General features: G+C 43.4%; 1 protein-coding gene across 4 annotated transcripts in view; it reads right to left on the bottom strand.

The window, feature by feature from the left end:
• The window catches only part of NCOA7 (nuclear receptor coactivator 7), a 155505-nt gene that overhangs the window by 93216 nt on the left and 39670 nt on the right, over positions 1-22619 (bottom strand). The window lies entirely within an intron of this gene.

Genomic DNA, 22619 nt, shown 5'->3' with positions numbered 1-22619 from the left:
CGCTTCCTATAAAAAAGTAGCTTTAAACCAATCACCTGGAGGGGTGGAGGAATGGGGGCAGAAAACAGAGGAAAATAAATGTATTGGGGAATAAAAGAACAAACTGGTACAAAGACATCTGAAAGAGTCAGGGTTAAATAGGGGTGTAGGCTGTAGCCCTGTAATGACATAGGCAGACAAGGTTCTATGGGTCAATCTGATATCTTTTATTAGTCCAACTTAAATAGTTAGGGGTAAAAAATTTAGCAAGCTTTCGGGTTTAAAAGCCTTTCGTCAGGCTGAGGAAATCTCTGCAGTTGGTGTGTGCTCTTCCTGGATGAAATGAATAGTAAAGAAGCCAGAGGCTGGGCTGGTATGCATGCAAGACAGTAAGGCAGTCAGTGAAGATGTAAAGGGTTAAACAGCACATCATTCTTCCTTATTGCATCTTCTTACCCAGTGTGAAAGTTCTGATGAGTGCAAAGCAATGCCTGTACAAGAGATGGTTGCATAAAACTCTTCACCATAACAAATACAGCACCTATGTAAGCGAAGGGTGCAGTATTATCCAAGAAATACTAATTACAAAGCCAAGACGGTGGGTTTCAAGTTAGTCTTTAAACTACTGCCAAAATAGTTCCAAATGCAATATCTACATTCATGTCGTATATGCAAAGTATTTTTTTCTTTAAATCATTGGAACTTAACTGGTTGAAGTGTTGCACACATATGTATTAAAAGGCAGTCCCTGACCAGAAGAGTTAACAAACTATTTTAAAACAAGAAGCGATGAGTGGGAGTAAGCGTGGCAGACTGGATCTAGTCCGTCAATAATTCTTTTTTTTTTTTTTTAAATACAAAGCAAAGTAATTATTTAAAGTGTCCCACAAACTTCTTTGACAAGACAACAAGCATTAGAATGGAAGTTAATTAGCTTTCCAAAAAGATTTCTTTCAATAATTGACAATCACCCAAAGGTAGGATGAAGTACAATGGTAAATTGAACATCTTAAATCATGTGGATGAAAGCTCAAAAGGAATATACTGCTTTTCTACCTGTTATGTTGATAGCAGGTAGAAAAGCAGGATCTCTTATAGTTTTTATCTTCAAAATAATGAATGACATGCAATAGGCATTACATGAGTGTACAATAATGAATGTCCTCAGAAGAGACCCCTAGAGCAATGCAAAGACCTCTAGAACAAAAACCAGAGGCTAATACCTTTCTGATCAAAGGATCACAGACCATAATTGAGAAGGAGGATGCAAAAGAAGAGGGAAGGGCTTGTTTGCACAGGAAACATATACTGGTATAATATGCGAAGTGAGCATGCTTATAAGCATCCACACAGATTTCTGCCTGTAGAGCTGTACTGATATAATTCTTTAATTACCTTAGTATCTGCCTGTGAACAACCTCTCAGTGTTTTCTGTTTTTAGTTATAGGGTTTGAGGTTTTTTGTTTTCTTTCGGTCATATCAAAACCTAAAAATGTTCTTGTTTTAATTTAAAAAAAAAAAATCTCATTTTTTTAAATACAAAGAAAAGTCCTACATTGAAATGAATGCTGTCTATGAAAACATTAATTTGGGGGGAAAAGCCGAAAAAGTTACCAAAAAAAAATTACTGTGAAAAATGCTGACCACCTGTAAAACCAAAAAGAAAAACAAACTATGCTCTCCCATTGGAAGCGCTCTACACTAGTAGATGAAATCTTCTACTTTGATTTCTTAGTCCTCGGCTTAAAATCTCCAAGCGAAAAAGGATCAAGTAGACTGTGGAAGCTAAATATTCAAGAAAGACTGAGCAGCTAAACTAAAGCTGTAACATTACATGACTGAACTCCAATAGCCATTTTATAAAGTCATGTTCCTAACCCCCTCTTAAGCATAAAAAAGGCTTCATGCTTATAAACAGTTCAAACTAGTGATTCTGTGGTCCTTCTAAGGCTGATGCAGGTGCCACATATTAGCACTGTTAGGTGTGCAAACATGATTCACAAGGTTAACCCAGATTCCAAACAGGGATCCACAGTCTCAAAAATATTCTGACCTCTTGCAGTCTCTCCGAGTACTTTGCAAAAGAAAAATTGTTCTATTATTTTTCCATAGTCAAAAAACAAATGAAAACTAATATCTGGCATTTTCCAAGGGATGCCTTGAATCTAAAAATACCAAGAACCACTGGTTTAAGTACACGAGTAATATTAATGGTCCTATTTTCAGTTAGACTCTTTACATGTGTAAAATCTGCCATGTACATGAGAGTTTGTAGGATCAGAGCCAGATTTTGCATTTAAAAAAAAAAAAAAAATCTCTCCTCAGTATTGTCCAACTGTGCCTTTGGAAGTGCTAATAACGTGAAAATTTTCCATAGTAACAAAAAACCTACTCAACCTAGCACAAAGCAAAGTGCTATAAACAACCCATAATTTGTTTAGAAAGAAAGAGCTCATCTTTTTTAATAACAGTACTTGCTACAGGGAAATAAAATTGTTTTTATGAAGCTATTTTTAAAAAAATTGCCAAAATTATTTTATATCATAATATATCATTAAAACCACCCTTTTATATAAGACCACCCTTTTATATAAGTAGCTATTACAGTCAAAAGCTTACAACTGAAAGGTGTTACTGCACCAAATATCTGTGTTCTTTGAAAAATATATATAATTAAAATAAGTTTACCTTTAGAGCATGGCAGGACGTGCACCATATTTCAGCCTAAACTAATCTAGAAAACCTGGCCACCTCAGAATGGCTAAGGTAAAAATAATTATTGTCAAGATGCCAACAGTGAGCTTGGCTCTCTACAAGACAATCTCTCTGCCAAGAAGCCTGCCCTTCTAAGGCCACGTCCAGATGAACGCAGACGTTTGTTTCCCCGGGAACAAGTAGCAGCAGCACTGTGTGTCACTGCTACGTGTACCCAAGAAACACCTGTGCCACGCATGCTCTGGCACACAGCAGGTTACCCCAGGTGGGGTAAGGGAGGCTGAGGCCAGCAACTGTGCTGGCCCCAGCAGCCCTACCTGGGGTTCTCATGGAGCTACAGCTGCAGCAGGAAGCCTAGCCAGCAGCCAGTGTGGCTCCAGCTGGCTAGGCTCCAGTTTTGGACGGTACATGCTGCTGCCATGTGAGCCACCCCACCTTTTTTCAGTGTGCGTTTTTTTGCATGGGTTCTCCATGCAAGGTAGCAGCATGAGGAACACCTGCATATGTGCTGCAGCACCACATACCACACGTCTGTGCTCATCTGTACACAACCTAAAAAGGCAGATGCACAACACATTTGAACATATGTCCTCCAAGGAAAGAGAAGGAAGTGGGAACCCAATTAACCTAATTTAAAAATTAACCAAATAGACAGCAGTATATGACATGAAGGATTCTGGTCTGCAGTTCACTATTGATGTCTCATTTCAGTGTAACACTGCACCATTACTGCAGACTGTTCTCCACTGCATATGTTCCTAGGTGACTTGTGACTTCCCATAGCATTTAACTAAAGGACAGGTTGTCAACAACAACAAAGCTCAACATTGTGAATGTTTCTTAGTTGCCTTGTCTTAAAAATTAGGGTTCAAATAGTTTCATAGCCAGGTTTTGAATTTCATATCTCACTAAGGTTAACAGAAAAGTTCCCTACTGCAATCCAGTTGAATTCAGTTTCCTGTAAGGCCAAGGTAACAGGACAAAAGTACACTGAGAAGGCTATTTTCAAAACCAAAAGAAAGAAAATGTTTTCAAATGAAAATCTTAGGCTCTGTCTGTAGTCTGTAAAATCTAAGACTGAGGCATCAATCAAGTCTCACATCTTTGCTTAAAGCCTGATGGCCTTTAAAATAAAATGCCCTTAAAAAAAAAAACTGTGCAATATTATACAAGCTTAAAGATCTCCAGGACACTTCTCAAACCCTTATGTATAGTCAGCTGCAGATAGCAATGGTAAATGAAGACCAAACATATTATGACTACAGTAACACTGGGTCTTATCAGAATTGCCCAGACTTCTACATCAAAACTGTATATATACTGCTTATACAGTAAAAGGAGTTAAGTCAAGGTCCCCCCTACCCCCACAATATGCTCGCTCTAAAAACTGATAAAAGTCACCCAAAAGTTCGTTTCCAGAAAGCAATTAAAATCATTGTATGCTTTCTTCATAACAAGCCCATATTTTACATATCTTTCAGGATAAACAACAAAAAATGTCTGATAGGAAACCTCTGGTGTACTACCACCACATTATATTTTGAACCTAACTAATCAATCCCTTTTTATTCTTCATGTTGGCTCTGTAGCTCCAAAACAACATTTTTAATTTTGGTCTTTTCTTTGCTAAAATCTCTTTACATTGAATTTGAGCTGTTCCTTCCCTCCACACTGTGTGTATTAGAGACACACAGCATCAAGAATCTTCTCTCTGCCAGAAAAAGACCCAAATGACAATATTTCCACTGCTCAGGTATCCAGAAACAACCTTTGTTCTACAGTCCTCTCATCAAACATGCAAGTGTCAGAGTAAAACCAACTGGGGCTGCACAAATCACTTTGCTGTTTAAAGTGGCCAGAGGAAATACTTAATATTTTGGAAACATGGGGCATAATCTTGTGATGGACTGCCCGACCAGAAGGTATTCAACTACCTCTCATGAAGATTTATCCTATTCTACAAGAAAGACAGGAGAAAATTACAGACACTTCTGTGCTGCTCTGTGAAACCTCACCCTGAGCTCCAAAAGCAGAAGCAGTATCAGGCCAGGAACAGTTCCCAAGAAAATGCTGTCCCAATACCGTATATCATCTGCCGTGAAAACTTCCACATACCACACCAGCCTCCATTAAGCAAGGTTCCTGCCCTCCCCAGTCAGAGAGAGACTTGCAGACTCTCACACTTAGCAGATTTACACATATTGTTAAAAAAAAAAAATCTTCTAAATGCAACAATAATACAAGAGCCCCACACAGCACATTCCAGACTACACTAGAGCAGTGGTTCTCAAACTTCTTTCTACCAGGATTCATTTGTAAACATCAGTGGACAGTCCCGACCCGGTGCCCCTCACTCCCAACCTGCTGCGTCCCACCCCCAGGCCACAGCCCCCTGGTGTGTGGGACATGGGGGTAGAGAGGAAGCAGCCCCTTGCAGGCTGGAACTCTGCCAGTCTGCAAGGAAAAAGCCACGGTTTCCCACATTTTTCTCCTTTAAAGGAGAAGCCATTTTTAAAGTTTGTTTGCAACCCTTTTGATATATTCTTGCGAGCCACGGGATGAGAAATGCTGCACTAGAGGATCCTCTCCATTTAGCAACACCTCATTGCAAAATGAAAAAAAACTTTCTATACTGCTGTTTACATAATTCTAGTGGTGGTGATGTAGCCACGATGCTCCAGAAAATATGAGAAGCAAGAGTCATTTGGTAGTATCTTTTATTGGGCCAACTATATTATTGGGAGAGATGGTAGATAAGCTTGAAGCAACAAAATACCCTTTCCTCAGGGAGAGACAAGCAGTTAGTTGTGTTAGTCCAAAGTTATACAAAAGGTAGGGCAGGGTGACACCTTAGGGTGTAGACAGGTGCAATTCTTAGAACTTTCTAAATACACTGTAAACCCCACACCACTTAGGAATGGTTTATACTTCCTGGAACGTTTCATAAATGCCTGGAAAAATCAAGTACTGTTTTGAGCCAGTCCTCCATGAACCGGTTCAATTTTGTGTGGACACAGCATTCCATGCTTAGTGTCTGGTCAGTCCCATACACATCATGAACTGCATTGCTTGTCACCTCCCCAAACATATAAAGGGCATCGAGGTACTCTAGGATGCAGCCAGGACCCTACTGCCCAGAGATCTATTGCCTACAGAGATGACAAGCTACAGGGTGGGCAAGGGGAAAGTTTAGAAGTTTCCCCATCCTGCTAGGGACCTTGAGTAGGGATCCCAGGCTCATTTGGAGTTGGGGGTAGCTATCTGCTGAGGAAGGCTGTGTGCTTGTGGTTTCCAGAGTCAGAATTCTGCTTTTTCACCTGCACCCAGCCCCTGGGCACCACAAACAGGGAGTCATGAAGCCCCCTGAACACATAACCCCTCCACTCACACCCCTAAGTGAGCACCCCCAGCACAAAGTCTATGGCAGGGAGACGAAATGACAAAATGCTTTCGAGCAGAGAAAAAAAGCTCTTTGCGGGCCACACAGCTGTCCCCAATCCAACCCCCCACCAGAGGACCTGAATACCCATCCAATTATACCACCTGCCCCAAATGATCTTGGTACTCCCCCACCCAGGGGCCACAGCACAGAGGTGACATCAACAAAATGCTTTCCAGTGAAGGCTATAAAAACAAAACAGCAGAGTTGGGGGGAGGGAGGGGCACAGAGCACCCAGCAGGGAGCCCACACAAGCCTCCCCACTCACATGCCCACCCACCCTCAAACCACATAGATTTTGTTTAAGTGTAACAATGTTCTTTAATAAAATCAATCAATCAATCTTTTCTTAACTCAATGTTTTTGAGAAGGGGAGCAGAAAATTGCAATTGCCAGCAATGACGTCTTCATAGTTTTTTTCTTTGTTTCATTTTTTTTTTTTTTTTTTTTTTTTATAAAGGGGCTGGAAGGGACCTTACAGATCATCAGGTCCAGCCCCCCTGCACTTGGGCAGGAAAGACTGCTGGGATCAGATAAACCCAGCAGGATGGGCATCAAGACACTTTTTGAAGAACATCAGGGTGGGTGACTGTACCACTTCCAAGGGAAGCCTGTTCCAAATGCTCAGTACTCAACTTGTAAATAAGTTATTTTCTTATGTCTAGTCTGAAGTGATCTTCAGTCAGCTTGTGCCCATTATTTCTAGTCCTCCGCTGGGGGGCCTTGGTGAATAGTTGCTCTCCCAGGCCCTGGTGTACGCCCCTGATGTACTTCAGAGTCTTCTCTTCTCCAGGCCAAACAGTTCCAGGTCTTTCAGCCTCTCCTCATATGACCTGGTTTCTAGGTCTGTAACCATGCACATGGCCCTCCTTTGCACTTCAGGAATGATGTGGAGAAGCTTGAGAGAGTCCAGTGTCCAGAACTGGATGCAGTACTCCAGCTGTGGTCTCACCAAGGCTGAGTAGAGCGGGAGGATAACATCTTTAGCCTTGCTCAAGATGCCTCAGTAGATCAACGCCAGTGTTTGATTAGTTCTGCCAGCTACAGCATCGCATTGGTGGTTCATATTCATTTTGTTGTCTATCACAACACTCAGGTCTCATTCAGCTGTGGTACTGGCTGGTGTGGCACTGCTGAGCCTGTAAGTGTATTGTGGATTATTTCTCCCCAAATGGAGCACTTTGCATTTCTCTGTATTAAATGACATCAGGTTGAGGTCTGCCCACCTCTCAAGCGTGTCTAGGTCAGCCTGTAACGCCAGCCTGTCCTGGACCATGACCACGCTCCCCCATCGTTTGGTGTCACTGACGAACTTCGTCAGCTCACATTTAATACCCAAATCCAAATAGTTGATGAATGAGTTTCATAGTTTGTAGGGTCAGAAGGGACCTGAGCAGATCATCAAGTCCAACCCCCTGCCATGGCAGGAAAAAGTACTGGGGTCAAATGGTCCCAGCAAGGTGTTTGTCTAACCTCCTCTTAAAGACCCCTGGGTAGGAGCCAGCACCACTTCTCTTGGAAGTTGGTTCCAGATCCTGGCTGCCCTGACTGAAGTAGCGCCTCCTGATGTCTAGTCTGAATCTACCCTCTGCCAGCTTGTGACCATTATTTCTAGTCACTCCTGGTAGTGCTCGGAGGAACAGGGACTCCCCCAATGTCTGCTGGTCCCCTCTGACTAGTTTGTAACAGCCCACTAGATCCCCCCTCAGCCTTCTCTTGTGGAGGCTGAACAGGTTCAGGTCCCTTAGCTTCTCCTCATAGGGCCTGCCCTGCTGCCCCCCGATCATGCGAGTAGCCATCCTCTGAACCCTCTCAATGCTATCCACATTTCTCCTGAAGTGCAGCGCCCAGAACTGGACACAGTACTCCAACTGCGGCCTGACCAGTCTGCGTAGAGGGGGAGGATCACCTCTTTGGACCTGCCTGAGATGCATCTGTGGATGCATGACAAGGTGTGGTTGGCCTTCCTGACCACGTCCCCACACTGTCGGCCCATGTTCACTTTAGCATCAATAATGATTCCAAGATCCTTTTCTGCCTCTGCACTGATGAGAAGGGAGTTCCCCAGCCTGTAGGTATGCTGCTGGTTCTTCCTCCCCAGGTACAGCACCTTGCACTTGTCAGTGTTGAAACCCATCCTGTTCTCATCTGCCCACCCCTGTAACCTGTCTAGGTCCAATTGCAGCCTATTCCTCCCTTCTAGCGTGCCCACTTCCCCCCACATTTTAGTGTCATCAGCAAATTTGAACAGGGTGCTTTTTACCCCCTTGTCCAAGTCACTGATGAAGATGTTGAACAGTGAGGGTCCGAGGACCGATCCCTGAGGGACCCCACTGCCCACATCCCTCCAGGTCGAAAATGACCCGTCCACCACCACTCTCTGGGTGCGGCCCTCCAGCCAGTTAGCAACCCGTTTGACTGTGTAGGTGTCGACGCCACAGTCCCCTAGTTTTTTTAATGAGAATGGGGTGAGAGACAGTGTCAAAGGCCTTCATGGTGAAAAGCACGGGTCTGAGTACTGAGCCCTGAGATCATCACTGGTGACCTCCCGCCATGACTCAGACCCACCTATCAGAATCCTCTGGGTCCTACCACGGAGACAGTTTCCTAGCCACTGGACTGTAAAGTAGTTGGGGCCACACTGTTCCAATTTAACCATGAAGATATCATGGGAGACCAGGTCAAAGGCCTTTCAGAAATCCAAGTATATGACATCAACCTCATCTCCCCTATCCAGGTGGTGGGTTACCTGATTGTAGAAGGAGAGGCGGTTAATCTGGCATGGCCTGCTCATAATGAAGCCATGTTCAGAATACTACTTTGTTAGCCAGTCAGTAATGGACTCTGATAATTTTTCCAGGATTTTACTTGGGACTGAGGTCAAACTTATTGGCCTGCAATTCCCAGGACTCTCCTTTCTCCCTTTCTTAAATATAGGCGCCACATTGGCCTTCTTTAACTCTTCTGGGACCTCTCCCAGGCATCACAAATTTTCAAATAACCTAGCCATAGGTTGCACGATGCTAAAAGAACTGGCCAATGTCATTCTCAGGTGTAGTTTATCTGGTCCAACTGACTTGTCGATAATTAGTCTTTGTAAGTGCTCCCCCACAAGATCTATGCCAACTATGGGAGGATGGTTGCCCCCACCATGATCATCCGCATTCTGTCAAGCAGGCTAACAGCCTTGGATTGGTGGAAAACCAACGTGAAGAATTCATTCAGGAATTCAGTTTTGTCCTGAGTGTCCATTATCAGCTGTCCCTTTTCAGTCATCAGGGGCCTGTGCTTTCCTTGTTTTTTCCTACTCCCTACAAATCTAAAGGAGAACTTTTTGTTGTCCTTGATCTTGATTGCCAGTTTGTATTCTGTGTGTGCTTTAGCTGTCCTGATCATCTCCCTACAGGTGTGAGCTATTTCTGTGTACTCCTCTTTGGCAGCTGTTCCTGACTTCCATTCCTTGTAGGCTTCTTGTTTTGATTTCAGGAGGTCCATGACTTGCCTATTGAGCCAAGGGGGTCTCCCAGTCTTTTTTCTGCTTTTCTTACAATAGGGGATGGACTTCCTTTGAGGTTTTGGATTGCTTCCTTGAGGAAGGACCACTCTCCTTGTGCTCCTTCCCTTGTCAGACCATGGTCCCTCAGGGCCTTGCCAACCAATCTTCTGAGCTTGTGGAAGTCAGCTTTCCTAAAATCAAGGATTTCTACCCTACTTGCCGATTTCCCTGACTTACTGTCTTCCTCTTCTTGATTTTCAACCAATCTGCATCTTCCGCCCCCTCTAGGGGAATCCTGGGGGAAAAAAAAAAAACTGTGGGCACTGACCCCTGGAAGGCATGGTCTGGCTACTCTAATACCCCCTAGTGGCATTTTGCCTGCAGTAAAATTCCTAAAAAGTAACAATCCTACGTACACTGCTAAGCGTTCTATGTGCAAACATCCTGTCCAGGGACATTTGTGAACAGGTTTCCAATCCGTGACATTCTTGGAATGGTTTGAGTGTTATGTCTGTTGCCCCCTAAGGTGCCACCCTACCTTGCCTTCTTCCTCAGGCCTAGGAAAGAAACAGGCACCGCCTAAGCTAAATATTAGGTAGAACAATTACTTTTGTTTAGCTCTGTTATGTAAAGGATAAAGGTCACTTTAAAAAGGAGAAGAGAATAGTAAACTGGCCTGGGAACAAAAATTCCTAACTTCACTGGACACTAAAAACCATAGACTAAACACAGACAATGGTTTTATGGCTCATTAAGCTTTACCTGCTCCCTCACTAACCTCTCTGTATGACACAGGTAATAACAACCTTCTTCCCTTTTTTGTAATTAGATTAATCTATTACAGTTGTTCTTTATTTGGTCTGTAGATACTTCTGATAAGTTCCATTCACTCCAGAGGTTTATTTCCCTCTTCCCCCTTTTAAGTGATTTAATTAACATTTAATTAATTAACAGTGGGCTCCTCTTCACACAAGACACTTAGACGCTTATGGAGATGCCCAACTAGCTCTATTGTAAATGTCTCAATGTCTACACATGTGACCCTATTAGGCCAGAGTAAACTAAAAAAATTAAAAGTACTACCCTGCTGTGGAGTGTTTTGGTACGCAGCAAGACAAGTGTAGACACTGACCCGGCTGGCTGGGGCATGAGGGTGCTTCAATGTCGGGACTGCCTGACAAGCAGCCCCACAATGAAGCACCCTCATGTCCCAGCCAGCCCCTCCACAGCATGTTAAGCCAAACAACAGCAGCCCCAGGCTCACAGGCTGACTTCCAGTGTCCCTTACCAGCAAAGGCTGCTCCGACCTGGCTCAATGTCCTGTCGTCCCAGGCACATGCTCAAATGATGCACCCAGGAGTACTTCACATTAACTGAACGTGTAGTGCACCCAGTTACACAAAAATAATTGCTCTATTGGATATTTAGTTTCTGTTTCTTTCCCAGACCCAAGAGAAGGGTATTTTTTTGCCGAAAAGCCCATCTATCATCCCTCCCAATACAAAAAAAAAAACAAACTTGCTTCCAGAATAATTTTTCAAAAAACTCACAGCTAAAGCCATTGTGGAAAAGACTCAACATATAAAAAGCAGCGCCTCCCCCCCAAACAAAACCCAAGGAGACAAATTATTTTAGAACACCTGAAAAATACATTGAATAGCAGGCAGAAAGCCTGCTAAACCCATCAATACTACTATGCCTTAAATTGCTAGAAAGAGAACCACAGAAGGTCCTTTGTGGCATTTCTCAGCATTCACAGCTAAGGTCAGTTATTCACCAGAAATTTAATAATTTGCCTTACAAGTACCTAGACGACATAAATCTGTGCTCATGATATATGTTTCGCTGTTTCTTTGAGACGAACTCCTTTGGCATTCATGCCATTGGTCACAACAATGGGAGTTAAATACAACACTGTTTAAAGTCTGAATAGCAAAATAATGAGCTAATGTTTATATCCCTGTTAGATGAGCTGGAACATTTCCATCATATAAGTGAGCTGACACAGGGTAACATTTCCTACAGTAATTTATAAAATTCCAGCCTCTGCTGAGTGTTGGCTTTTCATACCATAAAAATAGAAATACTGACTAGATGGCTTATTTCCCTTTAAAAAAAAAACAACAAAAAAAAAGATGGATGCTAAAAGGAAGCTGAATACATAACAAGTTCTGGCTCAGCAGAGCCCTAATAACTGCTAAAAGACCCGCATTACAAAAGTGGAAACCCAAAATATGATTAGCATCCGCAGACAGGAGCACAGGCAAGGCAAGCATGGCAACCAGGTAAAGAATGTGTGTACTGTAATAAAAGTGCCCCAGGTAAATAGCTCAGTGATTTTGGATGCTTTCCTGAAGTATCCCAGTAATTTTAGCAAGTGCATGGAATACCTCTTGCCTCCCCCCACCTTTTTTCTTCATTCATACTCTTTAAAAATGTTCTGTAATTTTTTTCTCTAATTTTGCCACCTTACCTCTCCCTTTCCCTAGCCTATTATTCCTCCTTTCAATATCTCTGCATCTCAGATAGGAAAAAAACAGAATGACACTTAACGTTAGCTGGATTTTTATAAGCCAATATTGTTGGTATGTAAAACATGCAATAAAAACAACAGACCTCAGATGAACCATTCATATCATTCATCACTACAAGTAAATATGGCAAGGTTATAAGTGAGTAATATTATGAGAAATGTTTGTATAATTTGTTATATGTCTTTACATTCATAACCGTAATAATAGAAAAAATACCAAATAAAAGACTGAGGGCAAACAGATAATAAAATATATTCAAATATGATATAGTTTCTAATTTCTTCCAAACAAAACTTGCCATGGATGAAGGTGACTATAACAATCTAACAAGGAGCCAATTTTTCTCAAAACTGTAATGATATTTTCAGATACCTATATAAGACAATGCCATATGATTAATCAACTCCTCCTCCACTTGTCAGCTTGGACTAGATTTCAGGGGTCTGACATTAATACAGATTGAAGGCAATGGCAATCTTTCCATTACTGCTGCCAGGTTTTGGCTTGGTTTTGAGATATTCACATCTTTTTTGCACAAGATGACAGTAAACAAAAACCAAAACCAAGATAGGTGGGCCAGAAAAGGCTGCTTCTGGCATTCATGGGCTTCCTCTTGTAAATGAACAGAACAAACTCTGACCTCAAGTTTTATACAGCTAAGAAACACTAGATCTTCATCACAGCTTGCTTTAAAAAAGTAGTTATTTATACTTTAAGGCTGAGGACACTCTAGTCTAAATTTTAAAATGAAAACAAATAAACAAAAAACTATATTACAGTTTAACTGAAAGTGTGATTTTGCAGCTGGATTTATTGTTCCGCACCAAAACGTAACATAATATACTAAGCAATCTCGGGTCACAAATATGAAGACTTTAAGGAAACGCTACTGCAGGTGTTGCAAAATGCTCTGTTAAAAGTTATTCCACGTGTGCCTTGGAATCAGCATTACACCAAGCACAAGGTATACTTCACATCAGGGTTGGGCCTTTCACAGTAGGAGATTTCAGTTTTTCCTGAGGTCTAAACTCAAAGTCCATACCACTAACTAAAGCTCTAATGGTTCATATCATAAGAGTTAAATCCAGTAACCATGACAATTTCGGATGGAGATAACTAAATGCTGCCTCCCTAAAATTCTCATATACATAACAGGTACATGCAGAGTTCATAGTGCTTAGAGTCGGAAGGGACCTAAACAGACCATCAGGTCTGACCCTCTACCCCAGGCAGGAACGAGTGCTGGGGTCATAACACTCCAGCCAAATATCTATCCAGCCTCCTCTTGAAAGCCCCAAGGTAGGAGAGAGCACAACCTCCCTTGGGAGTCCATTCCAGAGACTGGCAGCCCTAACTGTAAAGTAATGTTTCCTGATGTCCAGCCTGAGCCTTCTCTCTAACAATTTGTGGCCATTATTCTTAGTTACCCCACATGGTGCCCGGGGGAACAGGGCCTCCCCCAATTCCTGCTGGTCCCCCCTGGTGAATTTGTAAACAGCCACCAGATCCCCTCTCAGCCTTCTCTTGTGGAGGCTGAATAGGTTCAGGCTCTTTAGCCTCTCTTTGTACAGTCTGCCCCGCTGCCCCTTGACCATCTGAGTAACCTTCCTCTGGACCCTCTCAATGCTAGCCACATCTCTCTTGAAGTGTGGTGCCCAGAACTGGATGCAGTACTCCAATGCCGCATAGAGGGGAAGGATCCACCTCCCTGGACCTGCCTGCAATGCATCTGTAGATGCACAACAAGGTGCAGTTAGCCTTACTAATCACTTCCTTGCATTGGTGGCTCATGTTCATCCTGGGGTCAACAATGACTCCAAGATCCCTTTCTGCCACTGTGTTGACAAAAAGGGTGTTCCCCAGCCTATAGGTGTGTTGTTGGTTCCTTCGCCCTAGATGTAACACTTTGCACTTGTCTGCGTTGAATTCCATTCTATCCTTATCCTCCCACCTCTGTAACCGGTCTAGATCTAGCTGGATTCTGTCCCTGCCCTCCAGTGTGCCCACCTCACCCCACAACTTGGCGTCGTCAGTGAATTTGGACAGCATGCTTTCCAGACCCATATCCAAATAGCTGATAAAGATGTTGAACACTACAGGCCCCAGGACCAAGCCCTGGGGGACTCCACTTCCCACATCCCTCCAGGTCGAAAACAACCCGTCTACCACCACTCTCTGAGTGCAACCATCCAGCCAATTTGCCACCCATCTGACTGTGTAGGCATCAATGCTGCAATCGCCTAGTTTTTTTTGTTTTGTTTTGTTTTTTTATGAGAGTGGGGTAAGCATCAGTGTCAAAGGACTTCTTGAAGTCAAGGTAGATGACATCCACCTCTACACCCGCATCCAAGGACTTGGTAACCTGGTCATAAAAGGTCACCAAGGGCCGGCCAGGCCAGTTCTTTGCTTTCTGTTGTCCTGGTCTTGAAGGCATCTACCTTATGCTCTAAGAAAGATGGTGTGTTCTGTATACGTATAATGGCAACAATCAGTTGAAGTTAATGAGAGCTCTGGATGATGGGTATCTACGCATAGAGATATCTACCCAAATCATAACTGCATGGATTGCACTGAAATCATGAAATCAGGCAGTCTCTATTAAATTCACAGGGAGGGGAAAAAGAAACCCTACTAAAAATAAAATGCTGGATACCCAGTAGGAGCCAGAAGTCCTCCCAGCCATGCAGCAACCATGGTGGGAGAAAATACTATTCGGAGGGAGGAGGGGTGATCCCTGCCCTTCCCTCCCACATGGCTGTTGCAGGGCCAGTGCACACTGGTGCTGTACGCAGTGGTGCCAGAGGAGCATGAAGTGGGGGCACAGTGCTGTGGGGTATGACGGTGGCACTGCAGGACGGTGGCACCAGCTGCCTCAAAATTAGTTTGGAGGGGCTAAGCCCCATTAGCCCCAGCCTTCTACCACCTATGCCGTGCAGCCCACCTGGGGAAAGAGGGCTACTAGCACAAGGTGATCAGGCACGATAGCTGCTATCCCTGCCCCTCACCACTGATTGGCTGCCTGTCCTGTGGTCCCACCCTTCCCCACAAATAAGCAGTAAAGGGCAGGGCCCACATGCCAGACATCCCTCTCAGCCAATCAATGGTGAGGTGCAGGGTTGGACGCCAGACAGCCTTCTCTAGCATTCAGTGGTGGGGGGCAGAACCACTGGGGCTCCTAAACCAGAGGCCTGATGTCCCCAGTCACAATAAGCCCTCGAAAATGGCAGCTGGCCCCATGATCTGCCTGGGAAATTGGCCAGCCACCTCCTCAAGTTGGACAGACCCCTATCTACAAAGAACTGGGCTCACAGCAACTGATATATGGACCAGACAAATTCATGGATGACAGATCCACTAATACCTATGAAACTGAAGTTAGGGAGGTATCCCCTCACATCTCTAAACCAACAATGACTCCCTCTATATACCCTATCACAGGGGTCAGCAACCCCCTGCACATGTGCCAGAGCATAGCATATGAAGGTATTTTGCTTGGCATGTGTGCCTTGGGGCAGATGGAGGGGGGAGCTGTGAGGGGCCCAATCCTTGCTGTGGCAACACAGCCCCAGTCCCTTCCCCCACTGTCCACCCTCAGGCACAAGCACACCCACCACTTGCAAGGAGCCGGGACAGGGCTCTACGGACCCCAGTGCAGCTCCTTGCAGTCTCCCTGACACCTGCTGTGGACATCCCAGGCACCATGTTGGGCAGCAGAGGCTTCCCAGAGCCCAGCCCAGCTGTGATAGGCAGCCAGGAGGCTACAAGGGGCTGTACTGGGGTCCATGGAGCCCCAGCCTGGCTTGTTGCTGGCAGAAGGTCCATATGCATCTTGGGGTTGACAGCAGGGAAGGGGCCTGGGCTGCACTGCCACAAAGATCAGGCCCCTCATGGCTCCCCCACTGTCCACCCCTGGCATTCCAACATCTTACAAGTTGAGGTTGTGTGTGTTTTTGGCACTCTGCCAAACACACTGCTGATCCCTGCTAACATATTAATTCCTGCTACCGTTGGAGACAAGATAATAAGCTAAATCAGTGGTTTTCAACCTGTGGTCCATGGACCCCTGGGGAGCCACAGACTATGTCAGACTATGACTACAATCAATCAAAAGTATGTGACTGCCCACACTTATAATTCAAAGGGGTCTGCACCTCCATTCAAAATTTCCAAAGGGGTCCACAAATGAAAAAAGGCTGAAAATGACTGGGCTAGATGGACCATTGGTATCACCCACTATGGCACTTCTTAAGGTCTTATGATCAAATTCATGCTAAAACCAATGGAACGTTACCTACTATTGACAGGGACTTGTGTGGCAGATCCATAGCTTACAAATTATATTACAATTATATATAGTTATAATTTCAAGATCAAAATCAACAATTTTAACTTTTTTTGCTTGAAATGCAAGCTCAATTAATAGAAATTGCACTCTTGAAATATTTTCACAGACACACAAGCACAAATTTATATAGAAACACAAAGCAATGCTTCAATACTATGTAAGGCATGGTTAGAGACTTATGTATGTTTTAAAATAAAATGGGGAAAATGTTCTTTATTGAGCAGGGGTAGAAAATGACTAGATGCTTTTCAAAAAGTGATGTGTATAATACACATCCAGCATTCCCTCAAGAATGTTTAACTCATTAGAACCATTATAAACTGGAAACAAGAATCTCATCATTTTAACTGGGATAAAGTAACATTTTGCAAAGAAAGCCTTATTGCACTCTGATGAGAAACAGTTTGGGAAGCTACCTGATGTACTAGTACACTTAACAGTTGGTATTTCCAAGGTTCTATAATTTAGCAGTGAGCAAGGTTAAGATAAAGAGAATCTATGCTGTCCCCATAAGAGAATATCTAATTTTTCTTGTAGAATCCTGCTCATCAGGTTCCCTTCCTCATTATAGATCTCCAAAATGCACCCCCCACCAATGAATCCAGCATTACATAGCAGAGTGTACACAAAACAAATACAGTTTATACCCAGTGTCCTACTTTATAAGCCCAGGGGCAAGGGGACTTCCTTCATGTGATTTTTCTGCGACTTATTGTTGATATTGTTTTTCTAAGGAAGTATTTCTAGTATGAGTGGATGCTAGGTTTCTGAAAGCAGAAGAGGTAACCAGTATTACCAAGAGGTCAGATTACATAAACAAGAGGAAGTTCCAGCTGTTCATTAATTAAAATATTTGGAATAGGGTACTCCGTAATGGTTGCTTAGGTTTTACAATGGTTTCACAAAATTGTCCTTTCCCTCTTGCTTGGATTATTGAATGTACCATTTCCCTCAATTTACAGAACTGTTTATTTACTACCATTCCAAACACATGTACACCTACTGTTAAAAGCCTCCAAACACCAACAATATTATCACCACATCCATGTAGGAAAGAATAACCCTACAAAACAGAAGGGGGATTAGCAGGCAGTCAGAGAGATTCTCCATACTGCACAATCTCAAGGATGAGGCAATAAATCTAGGTAAAGGAGAATGATGCATGGTAATGAAGTATAATAAAAGGACACACCACAAATAAAGAAAATCAAGCTGCCAGGATCAAGCAACTGGAATGAGGGAACTCAGTTCACAAAGATGTGCTGCTCTATCATACACATCAGCAACCATGAGACTTTCATTTGCTTTCTGACTTGCAGGGTAGCAGGGCACTCTCCATCTTGTGAGCAGCCTGGTTCTTTACAAGAGCTGAAGGAGCAAATAATATTGGTCTAATTTGGATCTCATAACAGAGAGTGTCATATCAAAGAGCCTGAAGATGAGGTGTGAAGAATTAGGAAAAGAAGATGAACTAACAAGGCAGTCTTTAAACAAGATAAGCAGATTGTAGGCACAAACAAGGATAAATTAATGCCCTCCAGGGCATTCTTATCTATGCAAGAAAGTTGCATGGGTTTAATTACATGGGCAAAAAGACCCCAGTGTGGACATTTATTTCAACTCCAACGTGGTTTATATTGGCTTAGTTTAAACCAGGGGTAGCCAACCTGCAGCACGAGTGCTACTGTTGTATTGCAGTAGCTATATTTGCTGTAATTGCTTTATATTGCTATTTTTATAATGAATCTTGTTATGATTTATTTTTCATAATATTTTTATCAGTCATTATGATTCTGCATCAAATATTAAATAACCATGGAATTAACCATTTACCTTAAATTCCCTATTGCATAGCATAAATGTATGTGACCTGTTGGTCCCATGATTTTAGAACTAAAATTTAGTACAAGAGAAACGTTCATGTAAGGTCTGTGGTATGTCTGGCATGTTTGAAAAGAGGTAATGAAAGAATTAGTGAGGTATGTAAGTGACAATGTGAAGGAAGACAGTCCTCTCACAGCAGGTGAAAATAGCCTTCTGTGGTTTAACAGTTAAAGGTTGTAGCGATGTCGAGTCAACAGTTAAGGAGTACTAAATACTAAATCATGCCTTCACCCTAACAGCTGAAGACTACAAGCAACAACCCCCACCGAAGACTGCAGAACACAAAGCCAGAAGATCACGCCCTACCAATCCCAGACTGCCAATGAGTCAAGGACGATGACCTTCGCGTCTGAATCAGCAGAATCCATAGGCTTGTATGGACAGCTATCGCTATAAAGAATGAACACAAAGAAAAGGCTTTGGGTCTGTCCACCTGCAAGAAGGAGTTTTGGGCGCATCCAGCAAGACCTGGCTCCATTCCTTGTGGTCAATCTGGCTGGTCACCAGACTGACCTGAGCATCTTTAGAACTTGGTAACACCTTAACCTTTGTAGGACTGTGTAACTATCCGTTTGTGTGCTTGTTTTTTTTGTATGAATGAATGAGTGAATGAGTACGTATGTGAATAAGTAAAGCAGATAAAAGGAATAAAAAACAATAAGGTTATGTTCCAGTAAATGTGGCATTGTGCCTTATACCCTGATAAGATTCCCGCCTGTTTTTAATTCGCACTGGACACCTTGTGCATATAACACTAGAAGTTGAATGGGCAGCCTCTGCATGTGACACCTGGCAGATCAGGAAGGGGCAGGCAGCACAGAGTCAGATAGAACAAAAGGCAGAGCAGGATATCAGGCAGGGAGCACAGGGCAGGAAGCAGAAAGCAAAGCAGCAAATCAAGCAGAAGGAAAGGGATCAGAGTGGCAGTCAGGGAGGGGGCGGGACTAATTTGTGAAACACTTGCCAAAAAGGTTGGCCCCCACTTATCTAAACCAATTCCTAATCAATTCAAGTGATATAAACTACACAATCCAAAGTTAGTGTCCATAAAGGAATTTCCTTTAGTTCAGAAGTACCCCTCAAATCAGCCAAACTCCTTTCTGTGCACAAGGCCTGCCTCACCACTGTCATTTATCTCCAGTCATTTTCTTGTACTGCTGAGCATTATACTTTCCTCTTCCCAGCAGGCTGCAATTTGCAACTTTTTGGTGACCATCCCACATGCCAACTAGGATTTGAAGGAAGAGGAAAAGAAGGCAGCTCCTTACCATCCTGTCCCCCTCAAACAACAGGGATATTGGTATGTGGCGCGCACACAGTCATCATCTATTAAAAAGGCATACCACAGGTATTTCCAGAAATTGGAAAGACAAAATAACTTCCATAGTTACTATATAGAATTCTTTGAGAAGTTTTTACAGTTAAGAGTTCTCAAATTATCACTATTATGCTCTGTCAAAAAAAAAGTCAGGCACACCAATTGGTACTCCGTGTAGAAAAGGGCATTCAGTCCCCATGCTAACTCTGAAGTGCAAGTCAGCAGTCCAGAAGTGTTTTGTCAGGGTTGCATTCAAATTGTGGCAGCTCACTTCTGCAGCATATCTGTTAGGTGGAACAATGATCTGTGCTTTGATTGTTATTAATAAGACATTTATCCCTCTCCCCTGCTTCCTTACCCTCACCCTAAATTAAATTTACATAAAGGTTTAAAATAAGATGCAGGAGGGAAAGCGAGAGAGAGTTTTCATTGGCATTCTCCCATCCCATTGGTATTTTCCATTCTTTGAAAGCTCCCCTCCTAAAACATCACACTTTTTTATTTTTTACTAATGAAGTTACTGGTACAAAAGAAAGAAAACAAAAAACCCCACAAAACAAAAGTCTCTGGATCATGAGACAATGTTTACTATATGTAGCTACTGTGTTTACAAAACCCAAATCTCCTACCTCACAAAAAACAACAACATGGGATGGTATAAAATATAATGCAACACAGAGCAATGGAGGGTGGGGGGGGAGGGGAGAGAGGGAGAGAGAGAGAGCCCAGATAGCATCTCTTTGTTTAGTAAAAGATGAACACTAGGAGAGGCAGAACAAGATATTTGGACACAAGATACTTGTGAAAGTATAACTATCACTAGTTAGGGCCAATACAACAAATGAGCTTTAGTTAAAGCACCCCCACCACCATTTTTCAGCATGGGGATGCAGATATACGTGACATTGGAGTCTGCCAGAGTGCAGTAATTATCATGCTCCAGCAGATTCGATCAATTGTTCTGTGCTAGGAATGTTACTAGAGACCCCCTTGTAGTTATTGTTCTGTTCAATTCTCACCAAGGTGACCCAATACTTATCTTCTAGATCGTGGGAAGTCTGACTGCCAGAGGAAGAATGATCTTGTAGTTCAATTGTTAAGCTAGATCTCAGGAGACTCAGATTCATTGCTGACTCTGACAGCCTGCCTGTGTACCCTGTAGGGATTCTGGTCCTCGTATGCAAAAGAAGCATAATACACATCTAGCCTGCCTACTATAAGAGAGCCTGGAGGGCCTAATATAAACCAATGCCTCATGGTGGTAGACACTAGCAAGAGTAAGAGTGTTCCAAAGAGACAGACCAGGAGTACATGGAATGGGAAAGATACCTAGAGGTAATGTGAATTGTTGTATGGCCTTGGACAAGGTAGTGCCACAAACAGAACCTAAGTCATCTGAATTCCAGTGCAATGCCCCATCCCCTGGACTACGCTGCCTTTCATTAGATCTTAGTCAGGATCACCATGGAATTCAAATTAAATACATGTCAGTGTTGTGCTGACAACAACTCTCAGCATGGCAGTTTCACTTTGTTTGAGTGTTAACTGGTGTTTGCTTCCCAAGCAGGCTGAAATATTAACTTAAGAAAGGGGTGTCAAACTCATTTGGCTGTGTGGGCCTGATGTGGATCAGTGGGCCAGTTTGTAAGCCAGATGGGGACCACACCCCCCATGCAGTGCCCACAGCACCAAGTCCAGCCTACGAACAGCATGCACCAGCCCTAGTACTCTCTGTGCACATGGCATGCGAACTAACAGTGCATGGTCTGGAACCAGTACTACAGCAGCCCAGAGGGTAGGTCTGGGGTGCTGCATGCAGCCCCCACCCTGGACCCCCTGTGCCATGTGTAGCGTGCATCCTGTGATAGCCTTACGTGCCCCTGAACCCTGGGACTAAAACATGCTGCATGTGGTATACAGGGCTGGACTAACTGTGTGTGCTGCACTTAGCACAGGGGGTCAGTCCAAGACATGCACTGTACATGGTGCCCCACCACACTGGCCCTTCTCACTGCTTCCAGCATAACCTGATCTGGATCAGCCCCAGAGCCAGAGCCCAGGGCCCCATCAGTGGGGTGCTGCATGCAGAGTGCACTTCAGACCAGTCTCCTGTGCTACACACAGGGTCACAAGCTCATAGGCTCATCTTTGAACTTCACTTCATAAATCTACTGGATACAAAAAAAATCATGGACCAGATATAGAAACTGGATTTATGACATTATAACCTGCCTAACATCTGACTCCCCAGGTAAACCCTCCACTTTTTACCAGCTATTCCGATTCCTTCCCCCTCACCCCCGCCCTCATCTTTTGACTACAACTACTTTCATTTCCCCCTCCCTTCCACCACCTGTTTCTCACCTACTGACCACCTCAATTTACATTTTAACTGACTGGCTTTCTTGCAAATGTACTGGCCTCTGGCTGCTTTACCACTCCATCCAGGAAGAGCACAGACCATCTGCAGATGCTTCCTCAGCCTGTTGGAGGGTGTTTGTGCCCAAAAGCTTGCTAAGAAGAATTTTTCCAACTGTTTGAGGTGGTCTAATAAAAGATATCGGATTTACCCAAATAACCTTGTCAGCCTATGTCCTTAGACCAACACGGCTACACCCTACACCTCAGGTAACCTCTCTACATTTTACCAGCTACATTCTATCACCAGACCAATATTCCCCCTTTCCCCCACCCCACCTACCTGTCTCTCACCTATTGTCTCCCATGGCCTCTGATCCTCACTGCCATGCATTTGCATTGTCACAGACTTGCGTTTTGCATGTTGGCTTCTATTCCACCCAGGAAAACGCAGAACAGCAGCAGACTCTCCCTATGCCTGACAAAAGGTATTTGTACCCAAAAGCTTGCAAAGAACAAATTTTCCAACTATTTAGTTGGTCTAATAAAAG

The sequence above is a fragment of the Alligator mississippiensis genome, chromosome 1, assembly GCF_030867095.1.
Source record: "Alligator mississippiensis isolate rAllMis1 chromosome 1, rAllMis1, whole genome shotgun sequence".
NCBI classification, from domain to species: Eukaryota; Metazoa; Chordata; order Crocodylia; family Alligatoridae; genus Alligator; species Alligator mississippiensis.
This window is presented reverse-complemented; position numbering and strand designations above follow the sequence as displayed.